This window comes from Apium graveolens, chromosome 11 (genome assembly GCF_009905375.1).
Source record: "Apium graveolens cultivar Ventura chromosome 11, ASM990537v1, whole genome shotgun sequence".
NCBI classification, from domain to species: Eukaryota; Viridiplantae; Streptophyta; class Magnoliopsida; order Apiales; family Apiaceae; genus Apium; species Apium graveolens.
Genome location: NC_133657.1, coordinates 99,597,524 through 99,624,218, shown reverse-complemented (window position 1 = coordinate 99,624,218; position 26,695 = coordinate 99,597,524). Strand labels below are relative to the sequence as shown.

Sequence of the window (26,695 nt, the reverse complement as noted above, 5' to 3'; positions counted from 1 at the left end):
GTCAAGATAAACTATTTCTAAATAATACTTCAGCCGTTCCGGTGGTTTGTCTAATACCACTTAGACTGTGAACCTTTATTATATTATATAAGGAGTTTGACAATCTAATCTTCTGCTATCCTATTTGATACTAGATTGTCTATAATATATAATATACAGACAATGTGAAAACATGCATTCAAGATTCTCAAATAATTATTATTAAAGTATATACTTCAAATGAATATTTCAGTATAAACCCTAACAATCTCCCACTTATACTCAAGATATTTTTTGAGTATATCAGTGTTTATTACAAGAAATCCATTACCAACTATATAACTATGTGACCAAGTATCTGACTCCTATCGCTTCCACGTGCTCTAAAAAAGCCTTAGCTGGTAAGCTCTTTATGAAAGGATCTGCCCGGTTATCCTTTGATGCTATATCAGCCAAAATGATATCTCATCGCTTAATGAACTGTCGTATGAGGTGATACTTACGCTCTATGTGTTTTGCTGCCTAATGGGCCCGTGGTTCCTTAGTATTTGCCACATCACCAGTATTATCATAACAAATCGTGATTTGCCGTGGCAAATTAGGAACCACATCCAAATCCAGCAGGAAGTTTTGGAACCATATAGCCTCTTTGGCTGCCTCAGAGGCTGCCACATATTCGGCTTCCATGGTTGAGTCTGCAATGCATTTCTGCTTCACACTCCTCCATATTACGGCTCCACCTTCCAAAGTAAAAACATATCCCGAGGTGGATTTTCTCTTATCCTTATCTGTCTGGAAATCTGAATCGGTATATCCCAGAGGCAATAAATCAGAGGACTTGTAAACTAACATATACTCCTTAGTCCTTCGCAGGTACTTGAGTATTATTTTTACTACACTCCAATGTTCTTATCCTGGGTTTGACTGGTATCGGCTAACCATGCCCACGGCAAAGCAGATATCAGGCCTCGTACATAACATAGCATACATTAGGCTTCCACATGCCGAAGCATAAGGAATTGCCTTCATGTTCTCTATCTCCTTAGTTGTCGAAGGGCACTGACTCTTTGATAGAGAAATTCCATGTTTGAAAGGTAAATTACCCTTCTTGGAGTCCTGCATGTTAAAACGAGCTAATACGTCATCTATGTAGGGCTCCTGAGATAAATACAACATCCTTTTCTTGCAATCCCTTATAAGTTTAATCCCAAGGATGTATGTTGCTTCACCTAAGTCCTTCATTTCAAATTGTTTGAACAACCATGCCTTTATTGTAGACAACATCTTAACATTGTTTCCAATGAGTAAAATGTCATCAACATATAGTACTAGAAAAACCACTGTATTTCCCTCACATCTCTTATACACGCATGCTTCGCTTGCACTTTGATCAAATCCATACGAGTGGACTGCCTGATCAAAACGAAAGTTCCAATACCTAGAAGCTTGTTTAAGTCCATAAATAGACCTCTTAAGCTTACATACAAGATGCTCTTTGCCTTCTTTAATGAATCCCTCTGGTTGCTGCATATAGATGGTTTCTTCAAGACTTCCATTAAGGAAAGCTGTCTTGACATCCATTTGCCAAATCTCATAATCGAGATGAGCTGCAATAGATAAAAGAATACGGATTGACTTAAGCATGACTACCGGCGAAAAGGTTTCCTCAATAATCGATTCTGAGTATACCCTTTTGCAACAAGTCTTGCTTTCCAGGTTTTCACCTTTTTATTTAGATCCCCTCTTTTTTTTTGTAGATCCACTTACATCTAATAGGTTTTATACCTTTGGGTGGTTCCACGAGCTCCCAAACCTGATTATAATACATTGATTCCATCTCAGATTTTGTCGCCTTTTGCCAAAGATCTGCATCTTTGTCTTGTACTGCCTTTTCGTATGTCTGAGGATCATCATCATGTTCACCAGAGACCAAGTCCGAAGACTCTCCCAAAAACATGAATCTATCAGCCTGTTGAACAACCCTCCCACTACGACGAGGCACTGGTGCGGTATTATTGACAGGTTGTACATTTTGTTATGGTTGTTCTACTTGTACTATAGCTTCATGGGTATTATCTGTCCCTCCCACTAGTTCCTCTAAAATCACATTACTCATGGGTTTGTGATTCATTATATAGTCCTCCTCTAAGAATCTTACATTGGTTCTAACAATGACATCCCGATTCTTCAGACTATAAAATAAATAACCTTTCGTTCCCATGGGGTAGCCTACAAACAACTTTACTTCTGTACGAGATTTTAATTTAGTCGCGTTCTTGTACAGCACATGTGCTGGACAACCCCATATCCGAATGTGTCTTAGACTCGGTTTATCCCCGGTCCACAATTCTAAGGGGGTTTTAGGAACCGACTTAGAAGGTACTAAGTTCAAAAGATAAGCTGTTGTCTCTAAGGCATGTCCCCAAAATGACTTAGGTAAATCCTAATAACTCATCATTGATCTAACACTCTCTAAAAGAGCCTGGTTCCTTCTATCTGCTACACCGTTCTGCTGGGGTGTGTCTGGTGCAGTTAACTGGGATTCTATCCCATTTTCTAATAAATATTCCCTAAATTCTCCAAGGAAGTATTCGCCACCACGATCTGATCGTAGTGACTTGATACTTTTATTAAGTCGCTTCTCCATTTTAGCTTTGTACTCTTTGAACTTATCAAAGCACTCAGACTTACGGCGCAACAAATAAACGTACTCATATCTAGAAAATCATCAATGAAAGTGACAAAATACTCATAACCACCTCTTTCTTGGATATTCGCGGGTCCACATAAATCAAAGTGAACCAATTCTAACACTTCTTTGGCTCTATTCCCCTTTGCCTTGAAAGGCCTACTAGTCATTTTACCTTCCAAGCAGGATTCACAAACTGGAAATGGTTCCACTGCCAATGAGCTGAAAGGCCTGTCTACTACCAGTCTTTGAATCCTTCTCAAGTTAATATGACCTAATCTCAAGTGCAAAGATCTGTTTGGTTCAAACTAGAAGGTTGCTTTCTTTTAGTAGAGGTAGAAGATGTGTTGTTCAATTCCCTATATTGCAGTTGCAGTGAAGGTTGACTAGGATTAATTATATACAAATTATCTTACAATGTACTAGAATATATAATTTATTTATTCATCATAATAGAAACATTACGATCCAAACAAACATTATACCATCCAAAGCAAGTTTAGAAATCGAAATTAAATTCCTTCTAAAAGAAGGTACATAAAGACAATTATTCAAAACCAAAATCCTATCAGAACCAAAAGATAAATGAATAACTCCTACTGCAACTACTGCTACTTTCGTAGCATCTCCCATGAACACGTATCTCACCATCTCTAAGCATTCTAGATAGCTGGAACCCCTGCATAAAATTACAAACATGATCAGTGGCTCCTGTATCTACACACCAAGTGCTTGTAGATATAGCCGCTATAAATGTTTCTGTATCTAGAGAAAGAGACATACCATTATTGTTTGTCTTCTTAGGAAGAGGACAATCCTGTTTCCAGTGACCTGAGTGCTTGCACCTAAAGCACTTTCTCTTAGGCTTTTTCACACCACCTTGAACTCTCACTGCCTTCACAGTTTTCTGTGTCTGAGCCTTTTTCTTCTTTTTGATACCTTTCTCAGCCACATTCACTTGACCACTCTGCCGAAATAATCCTTCAGCTGCCGGAAGTTCTGTCAGCAGTTCCGCGAGACTATACTGCCTCTTGTTCATGTTGTAATTCAAGCGGAACTGCTCAAAACTCTTGGATAAGTTTATAAGGATAATTTCAATTTGGGTTTCCCCGTCAAGTTCACCACCAAGGATCTCTATCTCATTCAGATGTGACATCATCTTGAGAACATGATCCCTTACAGGTGTTCCTTCAGCCATCTGAGTGTTCATTAAAGACTTCATGGCTACTTTCCTAGCATCCCTATTCTGATCTCCAAAAAGTTCCTTGAGATTAAAGAGCATATCTGAAGCAGTTGCCATAGACTGATGCTGATGCTGCAAAACACCCGACATTGCTGCCAGAATGTAACATCGTGACATCTCATCAGCCTTAATTCACCGCTTATAATACTCTTTCTCATCATTAGGAGCATCAACAGTAGGCTGATCAGGCTTGGTTTCATAAGTGCAAAACTTGTACTCCTCAACAGTCAACACAATGTCCAAATTTCATTTCCATTCAATATAGTTAGGCCAGGTAAATTTGTTATCCTTAAGTATGGTGAATAGTGGATTAAAGCCCATTTTATCCTGAGAATCATGCATGAAAAAAACATCACATTACACATAAATAAGGGTGCATTAAATATTAAGACCTATTGATTCCTCTAACAATTATTAAAATTAAATGCACTAACATTTAAACACCATAAGTTTCTAGTACGCCACGATGTGTGACATGTATACCACCTAAATTTGTTTAAATGTTACTTCGGTCCTATTACTAAACAATACGCCACGTTGGGGTGGTCTATATTTTTTTTCATAGCTAAGTGTATACCATCATCAAATCTTAAATTATTCGAAATCTATGGAACTTGGTATGCCACGATGGGTTGCTTGTATACCTTCCAATACTTGTAGTTTTTTCCTTGAATAGAATACTTCAATTCAATATTCATCAATGGTTTGATTTCCAGGTAGTGGCGGAGTCACATCGATCTCACTTAATACCCACAGCCTTACAAGTTAGATGAACCCGTTTTTGACAAAATCGCCCCATATCAGAAATAAAGGAAATTCATATTTATTCCATGTTTTTAAAATATATTAATTTAAGAAGTTTGTTCTAGTAATTTTTATAACATTCTAGACACCATATATTACATGCCACGATGGGTGACATATATAATTTATATCGTCTTTATGTTAAATTACATACAAACAATAATGGAGACCATGGGATTTAATTTCATATTAATTCCCTCTCCCACTTAGTATTTATTTTGAGGATTTTATTCTAGATGCATCGTCCTATGTTATTTCTTCAAAGTCCACATGTATTATAAAAACATAAATAACATATAACATAGCAGCATATTATCATGATTAAAGCATTAATAAAAACATCTCTATGTCCATGTCATTCTAGTATGCTAAGGGTTAGTATCACATGACATAACAACATAGACAAGAAACACATAGTAGTAATAATCAAGAGAAGCAGAAATTATGTAAAACATAATAAAACACATCCACTATTATGGCCCCAGAGAAATAGCTTCGAATTCATCCTTCGAAAAATTCTGGAAATCTTCAAGAGTCTGGTTGGAGGCCTAAACAGCCTCAAAACGCCTTGAAATAATGGGTCAATCGTCATTAGACCATTCGATCTTTGATCGTCTCGTTCTGCCATTTCCGAAAAAGTATTGTACGCCCAAATCGGACATCGTATGCAAAATCTGCAGCCAAAACAGCGAAGCACCCCGAAAACATGATGCAACAACGGAAAATCTCTATTTCTTACAGCTCCGTTGATCAAATAATTACATAAAAAATAATACATATGAACCAACCTATTCTATTACATCAGATCATAATCTAAAACAATTACAAATTGATTTACAAGATTATAAGATTACAAGATCAGAATAGGAAAAAACAAAACTATCACGATCAACCCTCGTGATTTACAATAAAACCACGATAAACCACGTGGAATCCAATCATAACAAAATAACCACGATTAAATCACGTGGGATCCAAACACATAATTAAAATATGGCCATAATAGTGAATAATAACCTGCATCACGAAATCAATACAAACATACCACTATATACATGCATATATAATCATGACATGGACAACCTATCATAAAACGCAGAACCTAGAACCAGGCTCTTTATATCAATGTAGGAACTATCAAATCTTGGCCCTGCGTTTTATGATATTAATTAAATTTGTACGAATAGAACATTAACCTTAATCGCTACGGCGCAAGCGATTCAAACTGGATTGTTGGGTTCAAGAAAGAAGAGTAACTGCAGATTTAAACATAGCCAATCACCACAAAGAGGTGCCCCTTATCTATTTGCCTATCATGGAGGGCCCTCAGGTAAGTGAGGTAAACACTTCTGTCCCTACTTCTTCTACCTCTCAAATTTCTTTGCCATTGACTGTGGCTATAACATCTGTGTCAATGACCCAACAGATGTCTACCAAAGCCACAAAATCCAAAGTGTCATAATCCAAATGAAAGAAACCACACTCTGGTATCTCTCAAAAGTTGCTAGTTTCAAAATCTACCAAAACCAAAGAGGGGAGTGTGAAGGGTGGTGAGGTTGGTGAGGGTCAGGGTGAACATAAAAAAACCCTAAGGATAAGGATGGAGAGATAAGTGTACCCAAACCTAGCCATACTATAGTTTCCCAAAAAACTGTAGGAACTATCGAATCTTGGCCCTGCGTTTTATGATATAAATTAAATTAGTATGAATAGAGCATTAACCTTAATCACTACGGTGCAAGCGATTCAAATCCACTTCTTCTAATGTATTTCATGATTGTCCTTGGACGAAGTGTGGGCTTCGATCTCCCAAGGTCTACCTCTCCTTAAAGCTCCGAAATTCCACAACCCTAGCTGGATCCTTAAGAAAATGACTGCCTTTCTCAAACCCTAGGATGTGATTTCATTTTTTGTGTAAACCCTAGATTTAGGAGAATGAGAATATTTATAGGCTATAGTAGGAATCATGGACCATTAGGTCAGGCCTTCCAATGACATTTCGGGCCAAGCCCAATGTCATTAAATATTAATTCAATCCACTAAAGAATTAATATTTGCACTACCTTTCATAATTCCGTAAATTAGTTATTTAATTCGGCGCCCATATTAATTGCTTATAAATTCCCCATGTTTAAGATATCGCATGTCTACTAATTAAATTAATTTCTGACAATTAATTTAATTATTATCTTTTATCTTTGATCATCCATTCAACATTATAATTATGCAAGAACAAATATGTCTACAGGACTAAAGCATAATTATCTTTATGAGCTTTCAAGAGGACATCATCACCCGAATATATTTTTTGGACACGGTTTCCTTTTATAGTTACTATCCCACTCTGTATATAATGTCATTTCAGTATAAACCCTAACACAAACTATGGTGCTTAATAAGGAAATTAGCATATCTCTAGTTTCATCCTCTGAAAAGGATGTTGTTATTGAACAAACTCTCAACCAAGAGCACAACCCAAAATGGTTAGGGACACATATTCACCCCAAACTTATACAAGAAAGAAGAAATCTAGAAAACTTGGGGATGCACATGGATCATACACAGTGCAAACTGTAGCTAAAGACTCAGTCACTGCACCATCTCAAATTCAACTTGATGTGGCTCCAATAAATGTGGAGTCACAGCCAAAATCTCTAACTATAGAAGCACCAAACACACAAAACTCTCCCACCAATTCTCTTGATGTGGATATGATTCACACATCAATCCATGATTCTCCTTCTTTAACTCTGTTGGAGAAGCCAAAATTCAGTGCAAGTGAGCATCATCTTCTAGATGATTTGTTGGCTCACTTGCCAATTCTTTCAGGAATAGTTGAGACTTTTGTTCCTAAACTATCATCAATCTGCACAGAGTCCACAATAGTTTCAAATCCAAACTCTATCATTTCCTCTATTCCAGTGGATATTGTTCATCCATCGGTCAGTAATTGTATCCCGATGGATGTGCCTAATAGCAGTCATCCGTTGGCTATCCTAACTACTACCCCGATGGATGTTCCTCATCCGTCGGTGCTCACTACACAAACTGATTTTTCAACAATTGTTACAAGTGTAGATGAGTTAGTAGTTGTACAATCACTCCTAGGATTGAGGGAAGAGACTGAACAGAGTGAGAGGCTGAATTGCTTTCAGGCAAAAGAAGAGGAAAAGAGAGAAATTATGCAGGCTATTTCTTCCATCCTGGAAAAAGTGAGTGTGGGGAGTTCCACCTTAGTAGGTGAAGGTGAGGGTGTGAGGGTGGTGAGCCAAGGGGATCCTTTGATGCAAAAACAGAGAGACAATGAGAGAAAAGTAGGTACAGGAGAGATAAGGATGGAAACCATTATCAATGAATGTCGGTGATGCAAATAAAGAGAAACTATTTCAGAAAGAATTTCAAGTTTTTATAAATTCTATCTCTTTGGATGCTGAAACATTTACTCATCCTGTTACATCATCTCAAATTTTGGCTGGACAGGGCAATGGGGATGCTGAGAAGCTACTAAACTTGTTGCATACTACTGTTTCATTGCAAAGGGCTAAGGATGCCATCGGAGCTATGCCTCCTACAACTAATAATGACATTGATTATGGAACTGGTGGTTCTGAGGACTTATTTGGGGTTGAAGATGATGATGAAGAAGAGATAATGGACATAGGGGAGAAGCTGGCCCTGGCCCTAGCTCAAGATCAAGCATGCCATCTTGGGCATTTTCCAAGACATGTGATGTGCACCACTTCAAATCTACTCTATCTCACATTATTCAACAAACTCAGACAGCTCTTCAAACCACCACAAATGCCAACACAAAGAAACTTCTACAAGCACACCTCAATTCTCTCCAACTACATCAAATACAATCTCTCAAATAGTCTATGGATGTCACTGAGCTGAAGACAGAAATTGATCAAGTCAAGAAGGATGTTACTGACAGGCTAGATGCTAAGTTTCCCAACACTACCATGCTTGACATTAACAGACAACTCAGGAAAAATTCTGATCTAGCCAGCAAAGTGGACTCTTTGGACTCCAGACTCAAGAAAATGGAAACTTCCATCACTGCAATTCACTTACATTAAGCCCAACAAACTCAGTTGCTTCAAAAGTTAGTGGTTGAACAAACTTCTACCTTCACTCAACTTGATGCTAACAAAAAGGGGGTGAAAGATTCACTTGTCCCAGTTAGTCAAGGAGAGCCAATCAGTGAGGGGGAGAATATGCTAAACATACAAGTTAGTCAAGTAATTGTTCCAGAAATTACTTATCCTAAGCCATCAGTCTTGGACAATATTAATCTGATCTAGATAGCAGCTGCTAAGTTGGACTCAAAGACAAATTTCAAGAAGCTTGATGTTGTAGCAGTTGAAAAGGAATTGGATGACAAATGGAGGAAGATTGATGAAGAAATCACAAAGAAATTTGGTCCAATTGAGAAACCAAACAAGACCTTTCATCAGTTCTCTCAAGTCAAGCAAATTTCTGTGAATGACATGAGTCTAGGTATTCTGGAAAAGGGCCAACCTTCATGCATAAAGTCTCCAAAAGCTAACTTGGTTTTGAAGCCCAAAAGGAATTATCCCAAGACATTTGACAAAAATCCCTTGGATCTTATGTTTGAGACTCTAAGGCTAGATGAAAAGAAGCGATTGGCAAGGTCCATTGCATTCTTCAAAGATCCAACTGACTTAGTGCTAAAGAGAAGAATTGCTAAGATCTACAGAAATGGGAAAGAAATCTGTGTGGTGGCAGGAACCCTCAGTTTGCAGAAGCTAAAAAGGAAGAAAAAGAGAGAATCAAGCAAGAAAAGAAGTAGGCTGCTTTAGATGCTAAAAAGCTCAAACAGAAGAAGAAGCAAGCTGCTATAGTAGCCAAGCTTCAAGCTGTGAAAACTGCAACTGATATTTTTGAGAAACCACCTGTGGTAGCTGAAGATCAAGATCAGAAAATATAAAAGGAACCTCAACAGAAAAGAAAGTTCAGATACAAGATTCTTCCTAAAAGAATGTTGAATTTTGATGATGAAAAAATGGAATATTATATTCCCATCCAGCCTACAACTACAACTCAAATATCCAAGCCCTTAGTGGTGCAGGAAGAATTTAAGGTGGATCCTACAAGGAACTTTCATGGTGAGCCAATAGTTCCCAAGGATGAGCCAGTAGACTGGGACAGTTTGCCACTTCCTGAACTCAATTTACCAATCTTGAACAAGTTAAAGAAGACAAAGATTAACGCAATCAAGAAGGTCAATCCTGTGAGTCTCAGAACCAAAACCTTAACCAAAGCTCAACCAACTGTCAATAAGGGAGATCTTCTATACATCTGTGATATCAAGGAATTTTCAGATATCAATCTATACATGGTTGAATTAGAAGAAGTGAGGGGAATTGATGCTCACAGAAATCTCCCTGAAAGACTGGTGTTCAAATACAAGGGTGGGAAAGAGATCATATGGCCCCTTCACAGAATTCTTCAAGAAAGTTGTTCTGTTTTGATAAAGATCTTCTCATCCTTCAATAAAAATTTTGGATTCAATGTAACAGCCAAGAAACTGGTTCTAAAGAAAATAGAAGAACAGGAGCAGAAAAGCCTCAAATGCACTTCCAAGAACTCTATCCATTCCCTTCACAGGAAATATAATGCACTTGAGGCCTTACTGGATGATGAAATTCATGGATGACAAAGGTGTTAGAAGATTCTTCAGACTGGATGACCAATTGAGCATCTCAAGCAATGAGACTCTATCGGAAATGCAAGAAAAGTTGGATCTATCAAAAGCTGAAGAATTTGAATTTCACAGAAAACTCCAAAATCAAATAGAAGAAAACAACTGGAAGCTTGGGAAGAAATCAAGACAATCAAGGAAATAGAAATCATCTGCTCAGACTAGAGGAGCACCTTGAAAATTATTGTGAGAACTCTTTGTACACTTTACTTTGTTCAATGATCAAATAAACTGTAGCACTTACTAGTTTTATCAACCATAATTCAATCTATACATTTAGGGTGTTTTGTTATCATCAAGTTTCTCTCAATTTATGGCTACAATTCCAGTAGACATAAATTGGGGGAGATTGTTAGGAATATGTTGTGAACTTGATGATAAGTTGAACAAAACACCTTAGTAGATTTAACTTACTGTTTTTGTAGCTCTCGACAGATGTTCTAATGTAGTCCCGATGGATGAGCTTTATAGTCCTGACGAATGATAACTAAACATCTATCGAGAGTGTAGCTTATGTAACAATAAGTATTGTAGCACATTTCTGTAAACAAACAATGTATTAGTTGAGTAGATGTTGTAGGATTCTTTAAGTCATGTTGACTACTAGATTGATATGCAGAATAGGTTGGATAATTATAAATATAAGATGTCTTGTAATTCTGCATAAGTGAAATGGAATCAAGTGACAGAAAGAATCCCGACGGATGATCTACAAAGGCTCCCGACAGATAATCAACAAGGCTCCCGGCGGATGATCAACACAGTCCCGACGGATGATAATATTCAAAATAGCAGTTGACAGTGACAACACAGTCACATGCGTCGGGTGTTTGCAAATGGAATGTGGCAGCCTAATTGCAGGATTTAGAGAACAAAGAAGCATTACCATTTCCATACAATTATGAAGATATTCAAAGATGCTGGATATAGTAATGTAGCAGCATGAAGTTAGACTAGATATAGTTTGTCTTATTGTCTTGTCTTTCTATCATGTAACTTGGTGATATATAAACCAAGTGTAGCAAGTAGAACAAACTAACAGAGTAATCTTAATTTTCAGAGAAATAGATAAAGTTGTATTTGTTAAGCATTTCTCTGTAATTCTATAAGTTCTCTTATAAGCAGCTGTGTGCTATTCAAGCATCACAGAGTTCTTAACTTTATATATATCTCTGGTGGATAAGTTCAAATCCACCAGAAAGTTTTAAAGCTTTGTGTTTTATTGCTTTGTGTTTTGATTTCTATTTATTCTCATTCCGCACTTCTTGCAAAATCAAAACAGTTATATATTAAGTAAGAACATTCCTAAAATCAGAAAAAGTAGCCAGAATTACATTCAACCCCCTTTGTGTAATTCTTGTTGCCTTGTTTGGGATTAACAACTATTCTAGTATAAAAACTTTACTAACTTTCTTCAAAGGGGCTCCTCCAAAGATGCTCCAATAAAGGTCACCTTCTCGGGGTCCTCGGGAGTCAAAGGGACCGGAATCAGGTCTTCTGCTGGCTTCCCTCATTTCTTATAATTCTCACGAATATCCAGATCTTCAATAGGCAAAACCTGCCCCCAGCACCATGTGCCCTAAGGGAGGCCACATAACAACTTCTTGCCATCTTCTGATCTCCTCTCTCTTCTCCAATCCCATTAATGGTGGTAAACTTCATTACCGAATGGTAAGAGGAGGGAACAGCTTTAAAAGCATGCATTCTTATTCTTCCTGATGATTGCATTGTAAGTTGATCCAGCCTTTACCACTGCAAAGTTCAACATCTGTGTTGATTGCCTTGGTTCCTGGCCTATAGTCAAAGGCAACTTAATTATCCCTTCCACGGGGCACTCGACTCCAGGAAAACCATATATCGGCATATCAGTTGGGGTCAGTTGAGAATCGTTGTAACCCATCCTTATAAAGGTATCATGGAGTAAAATGTCAATCGATGCCCCATTATCTACGAGGACTCTCTTCACCGGGCTATTCCCTATTATTAGTGTTATGGCCAGGGGATCGCCATGAGGAAATTTAACACCCTTTAAGTCAAAATCATCAAATGTCATTGTCACTCTGGTCCTGGCTCTTTTCGGAGCTTCCCCCACTATGTGCATGACTTCTATGGTATATGATTTTCTTGTGTTCTTAGACAATTCGGCAGTAGTTGGTCCTTCAAAGATTGTGTTTATTACTGGCCCTCGGAGCTGAGGTCCTCCAAAGATTGTGTGTATCACTGGCCCCCGGGGTTGGGGGTTTCGCCCCTGATCATCCTGATCCTTTCTACAATCATCCAAGTTCCTTCTTCCATTATTACTCCTATCTCCTCCATCTCCAGTATACTTGCTCAACCTTCCTTTTCGAATAAGAAATTCAATTTCATCCTTCAGTTGTCACACTCATCAGTGTCATGACCAGCATCCTTGTAAAATCTACAATATTTGCACTTATCTAGCTTAGCAGGATCAACCTTCAAGGGTTTGGGCCACATCCCTATCTCTCTCGATTTCCAATAAGATCTAGCTCCTAGGAGCATTCATCTTAGCATATTCGGTGAACTTTTGTCCAGGTCCTCCCTTCTTTGAAGTTGAATCAACGTCTTTCTCAATTCTAGGATACTTGTCCTTAGCATTATATTCCTGATCGGTCTTCCGCTTCTTGCCACCAGCGGGTTCGTTATTCACCACCGTCTTCCTCATACTTTCCTCCACCTTGATATGCTTCTCGGCCCTATCTTGGAGCTGTAACACGCTTTCAGGGGGGCACTTGGCTAAGGATATCTTGAAAAACTCATCTCTAGTTCCTTGCTGCAGCGCTATCATAGCTACCTTGTCATCGAGGTCTGGAACCTTCAAAGCCTTCTTTATGAAATGGTTCAGATAGTTTTTCAAGGACTCCTTTATTCCTTGCACAATGCTGATGAGAGATGCTGAACTTTTCTCATGCACTCTTCCACTGATAAATTGCTTGATAAAAGCTTGACTTAGATCTCTGAAGGACGCAATAGAATTCGATGGCAAACGATTATACCATCTTTGAGCCATTCCTGACAGGGTTTGGGGAAAGGCCCGACACTTAATAACATCGTTCACAGCTGCAACAACAATGCATTAGAAAATATTCTGACATAATTAGCGGGATCTCCAGTACCATCATATGCTTTGATGGTGGGCATTTTAAACTTTCTTGATATATGGAAATTCATTAATTATTCAGTGAATGGTGGTGTTGGATCATCAGGATTTCCTAGGGGCAGAAGATCACTTGGATCAGCCCTTAGGACAACAACCCTTCTTGGTATTGGACCATCCAGGTCTATGATTGGAGGAGGATTTCTTTGCCTTGGAGGAAGTGGGGGTCTCGGGGTCAGGTGTGCTTTTAGATCTCCCTTCATCCTTTGGATCTCAGCTTCATGATCCCTGATCCTCTCATGTACTTCTTGGGGATTCATCCCTCGGGTGCTCCTAGGACTCTGATTAGCATTAGGCATCGGTTTTTTACAAGCACACCTCCTTCTTGGAGCCACATCATCATCCGAAGATTCGGAGTCTCTCTCAGTATAAGGCCCAGAGAATTCTTGATCCTCCTGAATAAGAGCCAAGCCACATATGTAATGGGGCGTCTGCCCTTATGCTGCACTCCAATTGGAGTGCCCACTCCCTCCAACCTCTTAGTATAAGGGCATCCCTAAAGGGGCATACCCAACGGGTTGAGGATTGACAGGTGCTTGTAGCTGTTGAAATTGGGAATTCATTCCTTGAAAAGTAGGAGTATTCGTCCCTTGAGTTTGTGCCTCGGTTGTTCCCACCAAAGTTCCTTCTTAGATGGAGGCTTAGGTTGAACACGGGGTATCTCTACCACTGATAAAATTGGTTAGGTTGTCCCAGCCGGTGTTCCTTCAGGGGCGTTGTTTCTACTCCGCGTATTCACCATGGTTGTTGTTATGCTTTCCCACAGACGGTGCCAAATATTATGGATTAAAAACTAGGTCCTATTTACTGCTAGGATTAGTGAGCTTCGAGGCTCGATTTGACTGCTCTTGTATTTCGTGACTCAATCTGTCTGAACAAGATGTCTACGTACCTTATTATGTGCCAATGATCAAGTCAAAAAATGTAGTTCTGATCTGTGGGGTGAGACCCCTTATATAGGCATGGAATGCCTTGGAATTAGATTAGGGTTATGAGACTTGGTGGACAAGTCTCAGATTTAGAGTGGACTTTGGAGTCCTAGGAAGGTGGAGACTGATTTCTTATCCTATAAGGCCTTCATTGTTGGCTCATCCCGAGCATAATTAATGTGATGTTAATTACGTTATTAAGGTTTATTTTTCTCACTATCATCGGTCTATCACTGTAATTATAGTACTATATAAAATAAAATACTCTATAAATAGATATATATTCACAGTAGAGTTATAATATGTCCTATAGTTTTGGTTTAAACAAAATGATCTATAAAATTATTTGGGTCGGGCTAAACAAAATTATACTACTGATTCAATCTTAAATAAAAAAAAATAAACTATATATAGTTAAGTTAGTTGGATTTGCAGGCTCATGCTAAAACAAAATAATAAAGATTATTGATCTCGATATAATTGGACGGGGATAAAACAAAATAAAAAATTGAAAGAAAATTCGTTTGATCGATATAATGTCATCAGGCTAAAATAAAATAATATTCACCCTGGTTAAAATAAAATTAAACTAAAAACTAAGTATAAGTAGTCAAATTTGATTGATATAAAGTGCCTGAAACATCTTTTTAGGGCACATAAACAAAGATTTAATGGTTTATGCTAAAACAAAATAATAAATGTTACTGAGCTGACTATAAAAAATATTGAATCGGGCAAAAAAATAAAAATTTGAAAGGTAATTCGTTGATCGACATAACACCATTATGCTAAAATAAAATAAAATATATTATTTACTCGATTTAAAACAAAATGATATTCACCTGGAGCTAAAATAAAACTAAAAACAAACTATATTTAACTAGCTACATCCGGTAGATATAACGGGTCTGAGGCTAAAAAAATAATGTATATTATTGATCTACGGTGAAATCAAAATTAAATTTGAATTAAAGAAATTCTTATATTATTGATCCAGGTTAAAATAAAATTACAATCTACTTAATTAGTTGGTAGGTGTAATGGGGGCTTAGAAGATGGGGGTAACTAGGATCCGACCCTAATACCCGAAATATTAAAGTTTGATAATTGATTTGTGTGGACAATGTTTGGTTTTCTACAATTATGGGTTTTCTTATATTTTTAAAATATATAAACTATTTTAAAAAAATGAAAATAAAGATGATTCATTAGTACGTAATAGCCATTGGGCTAAAATAAATCAAACTATACTATTTGTGTGGGCTAAAATAATTATACAGTTAATTCATGATAAATAAAAATTAAAATATAAAAATAATTAGATCATCTAATATAAAATAATATGTACTTTTTTCGGGCTACAATAATTTTTTTATCATTGAAATATAAAATTTTATCATTGATCTGAGTTTAAACAAATTAAATTAACGTAAATTTGTGTGTAGTTAGTTGGATTTCGTCGGTTAACAAACTAAAGATAATTCGTATACTATTGATAAGAGCTCAAATTTACCTTTTAATTAAAACATAATTATCTTTTGTAAACACGCCTATAAAAATATAATTAAAAGTATACATTTCAATCATACATTTTTTTTAAAACTAAAATATCACTAAGTTATGAACCTATATGTATATTTATAATTATTTTCAAATCATCAATACTATATTATAATAGATGAAATATTAAAAGCTTGGAAGTCGGACGGTGAATTCTAATTCTAATTGTAATTCCTATTGAAGTCAACTTCGTCTACCAATTTAAATTCTATTCCATATCGAACTTTGTATCTTTATAACTGATATTAAATTTAACTTCTTCTTCTACCAATTTAAATTTTAATTCGTATTGAGTTTTCTATAATTTTAATTGATATTTTGGGTTAATTTAAGCAAATCAAAAAGTAATTAGCAGGATTTGGTTTATATAATGTGCCTCGAGTTAAGACAAAATAATAAATAATACTGATCCGGCTAAAAAAATTATAATAGTATATTATAATAGACGAAACCTTAAAAATTTTGTAGTTCCTTCATTTCTATTTTTCGGTAAGCAGACTGTCTGGCACGTGGATCGATACTTGCTGAATTTACTTTTTTACCCTTAATTAATTATTCTAATTCTAATTGGTTGGTCGATCGGTCAATTCTAATTTTAATTGATATTAAAATCAACTTACTCTACCAATTCAAATTATATTTCACATTGAACTCTATATCATTATAGTTGATATTAAAGTCAACTTCTTCTACCAATGTAAATTCTATTATATATCAATTTCTATATTATTCTATTTGATATTTCCGACTAAAATAAATTTTAAGCAAGCTAAATATAATAGTTGGATTTGTTTGGTATAATGTACCTCAGGTTAAGATAAAAAAAATAGTATTGATTAGGATAAAAAAATATTTCTTTTAAAATAGGATAAATAAAATAATATAAATTTTTATCGAGAAAAAAAATTTATTATACAACTGATCCAAACTAACACAAAATTAAAATCAAAATATAATTCGACCAACTAAAAACAATCATACATACTAATTATTCGAACTAAAACAAAATTATATTTTTGACCTAGACTTAAAAATATTGAAATTAGACTAAAAAATTAGTTAAATTTGGTTAGTGTAATTGTCCTCGGGCTAAAATAAAATAATATAAACCACTGAACCAGATAAATCAAGTTAATGACTAAGCATAATTTGTATTCTATAAATATAAAATTAAAATTAATTTTTAATTAAAACATCATTATTATTATTTTAAAACACACATAAAATTATTAATAATATTCTATCGTTCAACCAATAATATTATATTTTTCAAAAGCTCTTATACTTAATTTATTAAGTAATAACCTCTCTAAAGTAATATCTTTTTAAGGTCCCAACAAAATGAAAACATTGTATTTTTTATTTCTAAGCCCAAAAATTGTATATTTACTTCAATAAAATAATAATCTCGCTATAATAATTTTTTTCCCGATACCGATGCTATTACTTTAATTTTGTATGAACAAATATGTGTATTAATATAATTATGATAAAGTCGTATTATTTAAAATTGTAAAAAGAACAAATTTAAATATTTAATTCAAAATATTTTTTTTAAAAAAACTATGTAATATTAAAAAATATCTGCGTGATCTGTGCATCACACGTATTTTAAGCTATTATTATTAACTTGCATTATGATATTAGTACATTCTAAATAAGAAATCATTGTTGTGGTTTTCCTTTCGTTTCTTTGTTGTACTTGTTTTTTTACTTCTTAGTATATATCTACATTTGATTGGATTATTACTTGCATATGTAGTAAAATTCAGCTCAAAGTTATTCTAAAATCCCCTTACGAACATAATGTTGACTGGGTTCCTGAGCACCCATAACCTTGGCTATGGGTTTGCCCCTGTTAGCTATGGGCCAAAAAAACACAATGAACGAAGGCCCATTAGACGATCACACTACTGGGCCTCACAGAGCTCCGCAGGCCGAGACCCATTTCTCCTCCAACCGTTGGGATTATACAATCATAACGCACCCCTTTTCACCCCTCTTCATTACTAAGGTGTAACGGACGAGCATTGATGTGAAATTTGGGTATAAAACCCCTGGAAAAGTAACACAAAAATATTACACACTCATTCTCTCACTTACTCTTTACTTTCTTGAATTCCCAAAACCCACTCTACATCCAGATTCTTATTCTTACACCGGATGTGAATCGGGGGGACAATCTCTCACATTATCTTCCTTTTTAGGTAGAAGCCGAAGGCAGTTCATAAGAGGCCGAATGCCATTTTTCAGTACGAAGGAGATCTGGGCATAAGATTTGGAACCGTTTGTAAGAAGTACGAGGATCGCAAATGAGATACCAAGAATATGATAAACACAGTTCATAAACACTCACCACCACCTTGTTTCACTCCTCATGACGGTGGACAGACGTCCTCCTTGGTGGATGCCGATGGAGTCATCAAGTTAACTCCCAAAGAGGAGGCTTTGCTTCTCAAGATCCGTACGGAAAAGTTGGCCGCAGAGAAGGGCAAAGCTAAAGATGATCAAAATGAGAAAGAGGCGGAGGCTCGGGCGAAGCGAAGAGAGGTCGACGCATTGTGACTGAAAGCCCTGCAGCTCCAAAGGGAAGAAATTGATCTACAGGAGAAAGCACTGCGCGAAGCACTCCAGGCCGATGAGCCAGAAAAACCACCAAGATAAGGAAAAAGTGAAGGGGGTACGACAAAGAAGAGGAGTCTAACTCTGATCCGCACACCGGGAGGAAGAAATCGAAGGAACACTTTTCATCTGATTCAGACGAAGAACTTGATGGGTCCTGAATCAGATTAACTCGCCAGGAAAAGGCCATGTTCGGTGACAAAAGGGTCGACCGAGAATTGATTGTGACGGAAGAGATCGAGCGGTATAGACCCCCCCGGGCGAGGAAAAGGCAGTTCCCAAAGATGAGTGAGTTTTATGGAAAGGGAGACCCGGAGGACCACTGTGAAAAATATAAATTATTGATTATTAGGATGGGTCCTAATGATATCATGCTCTGTAAAATGTTCAAGACCTACTTGAAGGGATCGACTTTGATGTGGTACAACTCCCTCAAACCTAGGTTCATCGGGTCATATGAGTAGTTGAAGAGGAAATTCTTGAAGTATTATTTACATATCTGCCGAAAGGCAAAGGATACTTTAGCCCTGGTCCACTATAGACAAAGGGCAAATGAGGAACTTGGAGATTATTTGGCTCGGTTCAAGAAGGAAGCTGGAATGGTCATAAATCTGGATAAAGTCAAGGCTATGGGCTTACTTACGGCGGGGCTGGACCCCTATAAAGATAAAAAGCTTCGTTCCTCTCTTTACGATTCCCCCCATATCCCTAAATGATAGATATATGTGAGGAGTGAGAACATTTAGAGGAAGATGAAAAGCATTGGGGTTACAAAGATTTCCAAAGGAATGACCGATCGAAGCAAGTAAAAAGATATGATAACTCAAGATCTGGGAATGACCGAAGGGATAATAGGAAAGAAGGAAGAAAGGAAACCGACCGTGGGGCCAAATGGCGCCGAAATAGAGATTCAGCTGTATTCACCCCCCTAAATGCATCAATCTCCAAGATTATCAATGATATCAAGGAAAAGCCTGGGTTCGTTCGGCCAGCCAAGATGAAGGTCCCGAACCATAAGAAGAACCCTGACAAGTACTGTGATTATCACAGAGATAAAGGGCATAATACTGATGAATGCTACCATCTCAAGAAGCTTATCGAAAGAAGGTGAACTTAATCAGCTCGTCTGAGATCTGAGGGATAGACTGGGGCTGAAGGACAATCATAAAGAACCAGAAGCTGAGGAGCTCGAACGAAGAGATAGGATAAGGGGTAAGGTGAAGACAATTTCTGGGGGCAGTGTGTTGGACAAAGATAGCAAGGAGAAGAAGAAATATGCCCAACAAGTGTATAACCTCTATCATTTCGGCCATGCGAAGCCCCACATGCCCATGACTTTTAGTATAGAAGATTATGAGGACGTCATTCGTCCACATTAAGACCTCTTATCATCAATCCTCTCATTGGGCAAAACAAAATATGGAAGGTTGTTGTGGATACTAGAAGCTCGGCCATCATCCTATTCCACAAGACCTATTGTAAGATGAACCTGGCAGGTGAACAATTAGAGACCTACAATGAAGCACCTCTCTACGCCTTCGGAGGACACCCAATACAGTTTGAAGGTAAGATCACTCTTCTCATCCTTTTAGGTAAACTGCCATACATTGTTGAGAAGCCAGTAACGTTCTACGTGGTTCGGATTGAGAGTCCATATAATGCCATTATGGGAAGGACGTTATTATCAACCTTCGAGGCGGTAGAGTTCATACCTCACCTCAAGCTCAATTTCCCAACCGAGAAGGGGGTAGGAGAGATGAGGGGCAATCAGAAAATTACCCGAATAATCATGCTAGAAGACATAGAAAAAGATCAGGCCTACAAAAGGCTAGATGAAACTGAAAAAAGAAAAAGAGCCAAGGCCAAACCCAGTGGAAGCAGAGAGACCCTGAACATCGAGTTGGAAAAATTCGGGATGGACCTTCAAGACCGACTACCGAGCCAGCCACCGAAGTCGAAGAAGTTGAACTATATGCCAGGCATTCGGGAAAAATGGTCCGAATTTGGAGAAACATGAAGAAAGATCTGAAGGAAAAGGTTATTGCGGTGATTCAGCAGTACCAGGATGTGTTCTCCTGAGGGCCGGAAGATATACCTGGTTTGGATTCCAAGATGGCTAAGCATTGCGTTAATGTACAGCCCGAGGCCAAACCAGTAAAATAGAAGAAGAGGACTTTTGCAGCCGAACGATAGAAAATCATTGAGGCTGAAGTGGAAAAGCTGTTGGAAGCTAAGTTTATAGAGGAAATTGAGTATCATGACTGATGGCTAACATGGTGGTTGTTAAAAAATCCAATGGGAAGTGTGTCGAGGGGCATTTATGTCACTTTATAATGCTCCGTAAAGCTTTGTATTGATAATTTGTACTCAAGTTGTTGGTGTTTTTAACGTGTTTTTGTAGCATTTTTCATTTCAGGCATTTATCAAGAATCCAGATATTTTAGCATTATTTTGATGCTAATATGATGTTAGGATGTTGTCTAGAATAAAAGCTCGTGAAAAGACAAGCCCAAACCAACAAGAAAAAAAGAAGTCAGAAAATTCTCCAGAGAGTCAGCGCACCCGCGCCAGGATGGCAGAAGTACAGCGCGCCCGCGCTGGTTAATGACACGGCGTTGGGTCAGGATTTCAGAATCCTGATTCTCTTATGATTTTGATCCGTTGGACTTCTACTCTGCATGGTGTTAGGGCGAAAACACGCGCTAATATTCACACAAGTATACACGTTCGCAAGTAGTATAAGATATAAATCAGATTCGTTCCCACAAAGACTAGTTTCGTTTAAGTTCAATTTATGCACCTATGCAACATGAATCTATATGGACACATACTACTAATCCTTACATTATCACCCCCAAACTTAAAATTTTTAATGTCCTCATTGAAGGTAATAATAAGGATTTCAGGCATACCTAGTCATCGGAAAGATCACCCTCTTCGGGTGGAGGATCAGGTGGCCAATCAACCTCGCCACTAGTGTCTCGGAAAATAGTACCGAAAGCGTGTGTCAAATGTTCAGCAAAATGATGGTGAATGTCGTGCATGGCCTCCATACGCCTAGTCATTCGCCTGTACTGCTTATCACCAACACCAGTCCTATCAACTACCTGTGGCGTATGAGAAAAACCCTCTGTAGGCACTGGAAGATCCGTTCGGCTACCCTCTTCATCATCAAAGATATATCCCAACCCCTTGTCAGGGGGTGCACCTAAGAATGAATAACTCAAGTGATCTGGTAGTGGGTGAAGCTCAAGTGTGGAAACATCTTCAATAGACGGCTCGAGACGGTCTTGAGAAAATTTCAGCTCTACTAACCCAAGAGAATCGAATGGCATATCTAACTTCCTCTTCCACGGAGGTGCATTCAAAACCTGTAGTTGCTCTACTTTAAAGCACTCCTCTTTAGCCGTGGGTAACTTTATTTCCTTGAACACATTAAAAGTGACATTTTGATCGTGAACCTTCATCGAAAGCTCTCCTTTTTGCACATCGATCATAGTTCGGCCTGTAGCCAAGAATGGTCTTCCTAAGATGATGGGAATCTTCTTATCTTCCTCGAAATCAAGAATTACAAAGTCAGCAGGGAAGAAGAGTTTATCCACCTTGACCAAGACATCCTCCACTATACCTCGTGGATAAGCGATGGAACGGTCAGCTAGTTGCAATGACATGTGTGTTGGTTTCGGATCAGGCAGACCAAGCTTCTTGAAGATAGATAAGGGCATCAGATTGATGCTAGCTCCTAAATCACATAAACACTTGTCAAATGACAAGTTTCCGATGGTGCAAGGAATAGTGAAGCTTCCAGGATCTTTAAGCTTTGGAGGCAACTTTTGTTGTAGTACAGTACTGCATTCCTCCGTTAGAGCAACGGTCTCTAAGTCATCGAGCTTCACTTTCCGAGAGAGAATACCTTTCATAAACCTCGCATAGCTAGGCATCTGTTCAAGAGCTTCAGCGAAAGGTATGTTGATATGAAGTTTCTTGAACACCTCCAAAAACTTCTCAAACTGCTTATCCAGCTTTTTCTTCTGCAACCTCTTAGGAAAAGGAGGTGGAGGATAGATCTGTTTCTCCCTTGTATTACCCTCAGGAGGAGTGTGTTCTACAGTAGTCTTTCTTGGTTCCACCTCTGCTTCCTTCTGCACTTCTTCTTCAGCCACAACTGCATTTTCTGAATCTTGAGATTTTTCAGGCTCTTCGTCTTGCTGAATTTGGGGGCTTGCAACCTTTCCAGACCTTAAGGTGATGACGTTCACCTGTTCTTTAACTTCCCTCTTTCCTGGATTGGCTTCTATATCACTAGGAAGCATTCCTGGTGGCCGATTCAATAAGGCATTAGCAATTTGTCCTATTTGGTTCTCTAGAGTCTTGATAGAAATAGCCTGGCTTTGGCATATAAGAGCCTGGTTTTTGCACATAAGCCTCAACTCCTCCCATTCAGATTTTTCATTCGAAGATAGACCTGCATCATGATTTTGTTATTGAATTTGGAGTTGTTGTATTGGTGCAAATTGTTTCTGAAAACCAGGAGGGTTGAATTGTTTTGCTCCAAACTGCTGGAACGGCTGTTGCATCGCATTCTGATTGTTGCTCCAGCTGAAGTTAGGATGATTCCAGTTGTCAGGATGATAAGTGTCTGAAACTGGTTGCTGCGATCTCTGAAAGTTGCTCACAAACTGAGCTGAGTCAATAGATATAGCACATTGCTCCGTCACATGCGGACCTGCACATAGCTCATAAACACTAATTATCTGCTTAACACCATAGTTAGCCAGAGAATCGATCTTCATAGACAACGCCCTTAGTTGAGCAGTGATAGCTGTAGCTGTATCCACTTCAAGAACTCCTGCTACCTTGCCCTGTGGCAATCTCTGGGCTGGATACTAATATTCATTAGCAGCCATCAGTTCAATTAGATCATAATCTTCCTCATAGCTCTTTGCCCATAATGCTCCACCTGATGCTGCATCGAGCATGGGTCTGGACTGTGCTCCCAACCCATTATAAAAACAAGTGATGATCATCCAATCAGGAATTCCATGATGAGGACACTTCCTAAGCATCTCCTTGTAGCGCTCCCAAGCTTCATATAGCGATTCTCCCGTTTGCTGCACAAATTGAGTAATAGCATTCCTGAATGCAGCTGTCTTCGCCATAGGGAAGAATTTAGTAAGAAACTTCTGAGCAAGATCTTCCCGAGTAGTAATCGAACCAGCTGGTAGAGAGTGTAACCAGCTCTTAGCCTTTTCCCTCAGAGAGAATGGGAACAGTCTCAGCTTCACAGCATCTTCAGAAACACCGTTGAACTTGAAGGTGTCGCAGATCTCAATGAAATCCCTAATGTGCATATTGGGATCTTCAGTTGGAGAACCCCCAAACTGGATTGAATTCTGCACCCATTGAATTATGCCAGGCTTGATCTCAAAGGTATTAGTTGTGATAGCTGGCCGGACAATGCTAGATTGAATGTCATTGATCTTCGGTTGAGAAAAATCCATCAAGGCTCTCGTTTGTGATGCTGGAACTCCCATTGTAATGAGTACCTGAAACACAAACAAATAAACCGTGAAAGTAAAAGAATCTGAGTCAGTGAACTTTAACGACCACTGATGACAAGCACATAAACTAAAAATTAACACCGAGTCCCCGGCAGCGGCGCCAAAAACTTGTTAGGGCGAAAACACGCGCTAATATTCACGCAAGTATACGCGTTCGCAAGTAGTATAAGATATAAATCAGATTCGTTCCCACAGAGACTGGTTTAGGTTAAGTTCAATTTATGCACCTATGCAACAATGTATGGTTATCGCTCAATGCTAAGACAAATAACAAATTGGGTTTTGATTAAACTAAGATATTATACTAAATAACATTAACTAAGAGAATTGAGGTTGAATTACTAGATATGAGAAACATGGGATTCTAACTTCATTACTACTTCATTCAATAGCCTTTTCATTCTTAATCTTAGCATGTGATGGTGATGACACTAATCAGATAACACGAAACTGATAAACGCCAAATTTCGTTGCACGAGTACCATTCTACCAGACATCCACAAAAAAGATAGAAGCTGAATATGCACCAATTATATTGAGACCCTATATGTCTATAGAATTTGACAACATAACGGTTTAAGCACAAGTTATCTATCTTGATTACATAGGCAAGTAAAACGGTTAGAGTTACCTACGAATCATGCATACACATACATGAACATATGCTAGCATGGCAAGTTCTAAACCTCTTTATTCACTGTCGCTTCAATAGAGATTAACACGCTATCTTATATGTTAGCTACGCACATAAGATGAATAAGCACAACCAATACTAGCATATTAATTAATCACCACACACCAATATATCGAAACAAATTAACTATTGAAATCTATAAGTAAATCCGCTAGAACCCCATGACAACGATTAGCCCATAATCGAACTCATCGTCACCATAGGTTCCAATGAAAGCATGGTATAAAACAAGGTCTTAATAAACTGAATAATAATTAAAGTATGAATAAATGAGATCTAGGTTCAACAAGAACGAAAACGAGCATCCAAAGTTACAACTAATTCAAAGAATCACAAGTTAAAAATAAGATCTTTTTCGGAGTTGTTCTGTGCTTCTAGGTCTTCTCCTTGGTATCCCAATCTTCCCGGATGATGAAAACCTTTTTTTTAAGTATATATACGCCCCTAGTGGACCTGGACCCTTAAAATCGTCAAATTCCACTAAAAAAAGGCTTTTTCAGCCAAATCAGCGACCAACCGCGCCCTAAGCGGCCGCTCAACTCTCCTGAGCGGCCGCTCAGCTCTCCTGAGCGGGTGCTCAGCTCCTGGGCGGCCGCTCAGCTCTGCTGAGCGGGCGCTCAGCTACTGACTGGGAAAATTTCTGATGAATCTTGTTTTGGCCATAACTTGAGTTCTACTCGTTAGAATTAGGTGATTCAACTGCCCATGCGAAGCTAACGAGATTCTCTACAACTTGATTCCAATTCTGATCACTTTTCATCATATTTACTTTAAAAGCTCTTTTCTTCATATAACTGATACCTGAAATGCAATAATACAAAAACACATCAAAATACCAATAACTTGAGTCCAAAACACCAATTTAAGCTTGTAATAAAGCATTCCAAGTGGATATAAAATCCACTTATCACATGGGCTGCTATATAAACATAAATTAAGGTCGTTTTTCATAACAAGACGTACCAAAGCTTAAGAGAGGGCGTAAGATGATCGTAGAGCACAATTCAACCAAGGCGAAGAGGATCTAGTTTATTCTTATGATTCTTTGTTTTAAGTTGTAACTTTGGATTCTAGTTTTCTTATTCGTAAACCTATACACTTGTTTCGTACTTGGTTTATTATTTATTTAGTATAAAGACTACGTTTATTATACCATGCTTTCATCGAAACCCACGTTGATGATGAGTCCGATTATGGGCTAATCGTTATCATGGGGTTCTAGCGGATTTATTTATGGATTTCCTTAGTTAATTTGTTCTGATTCCTTAGTGTGTGGTGATTGTATGATAACCTAGTATTGGTTGTGCTTATTCCTCTTATGAGTGTCGCGAACTTATACAATTGCATATTAATCTTTAATGAAGCGAAAGTGAATTTAAGGGTTTAGAACTTCCCATGCTAGCATAGGTTCATGTATTTGATATGCATGATTTTATGTTGTCAAATTCTATAGACATATAGGGTCTCAATATGATTGGTGTCTATTCAGCTTCTTTTTCTTTTGTGGATGTCTCGTAGTATGGTATGCGTACAACGAAAGTTGGCGTTTATCAGTTTTGTGTTATCTGATTAGTGTCATCACCATTGCATGCTAAGGTTAAGAATGAAAAGGCTATTGAATGAAGTATTTAATGAAGTTAGAATTCCATGTTTGTGTTATATAGTATTCAATTCTCTTTACTCTCTTAGTAATGTTCTTCAGTAAAATCTC

General features: G+C 37.7%; 1 non-coding gene across 1 annotated transcript; it reads left to right on the top strand.

Annotated features, from left to right (window-relative positions):
• Positions 1-23,766: 23,766 nt before the first annotated feature.
• LOC141699239 (small nucleolar RNA R71) lies at positions 23,767-23,873 on the top strand. The gene has a single exon (XR_012565715.1). It is a non-coding gene; the product is annotated as a small nucleolar RNA R71 (small nucleolar RNA).
• The last annotated feature ends 2,822 nt before the right edge of the window (positions 23,874-26,695 follow it).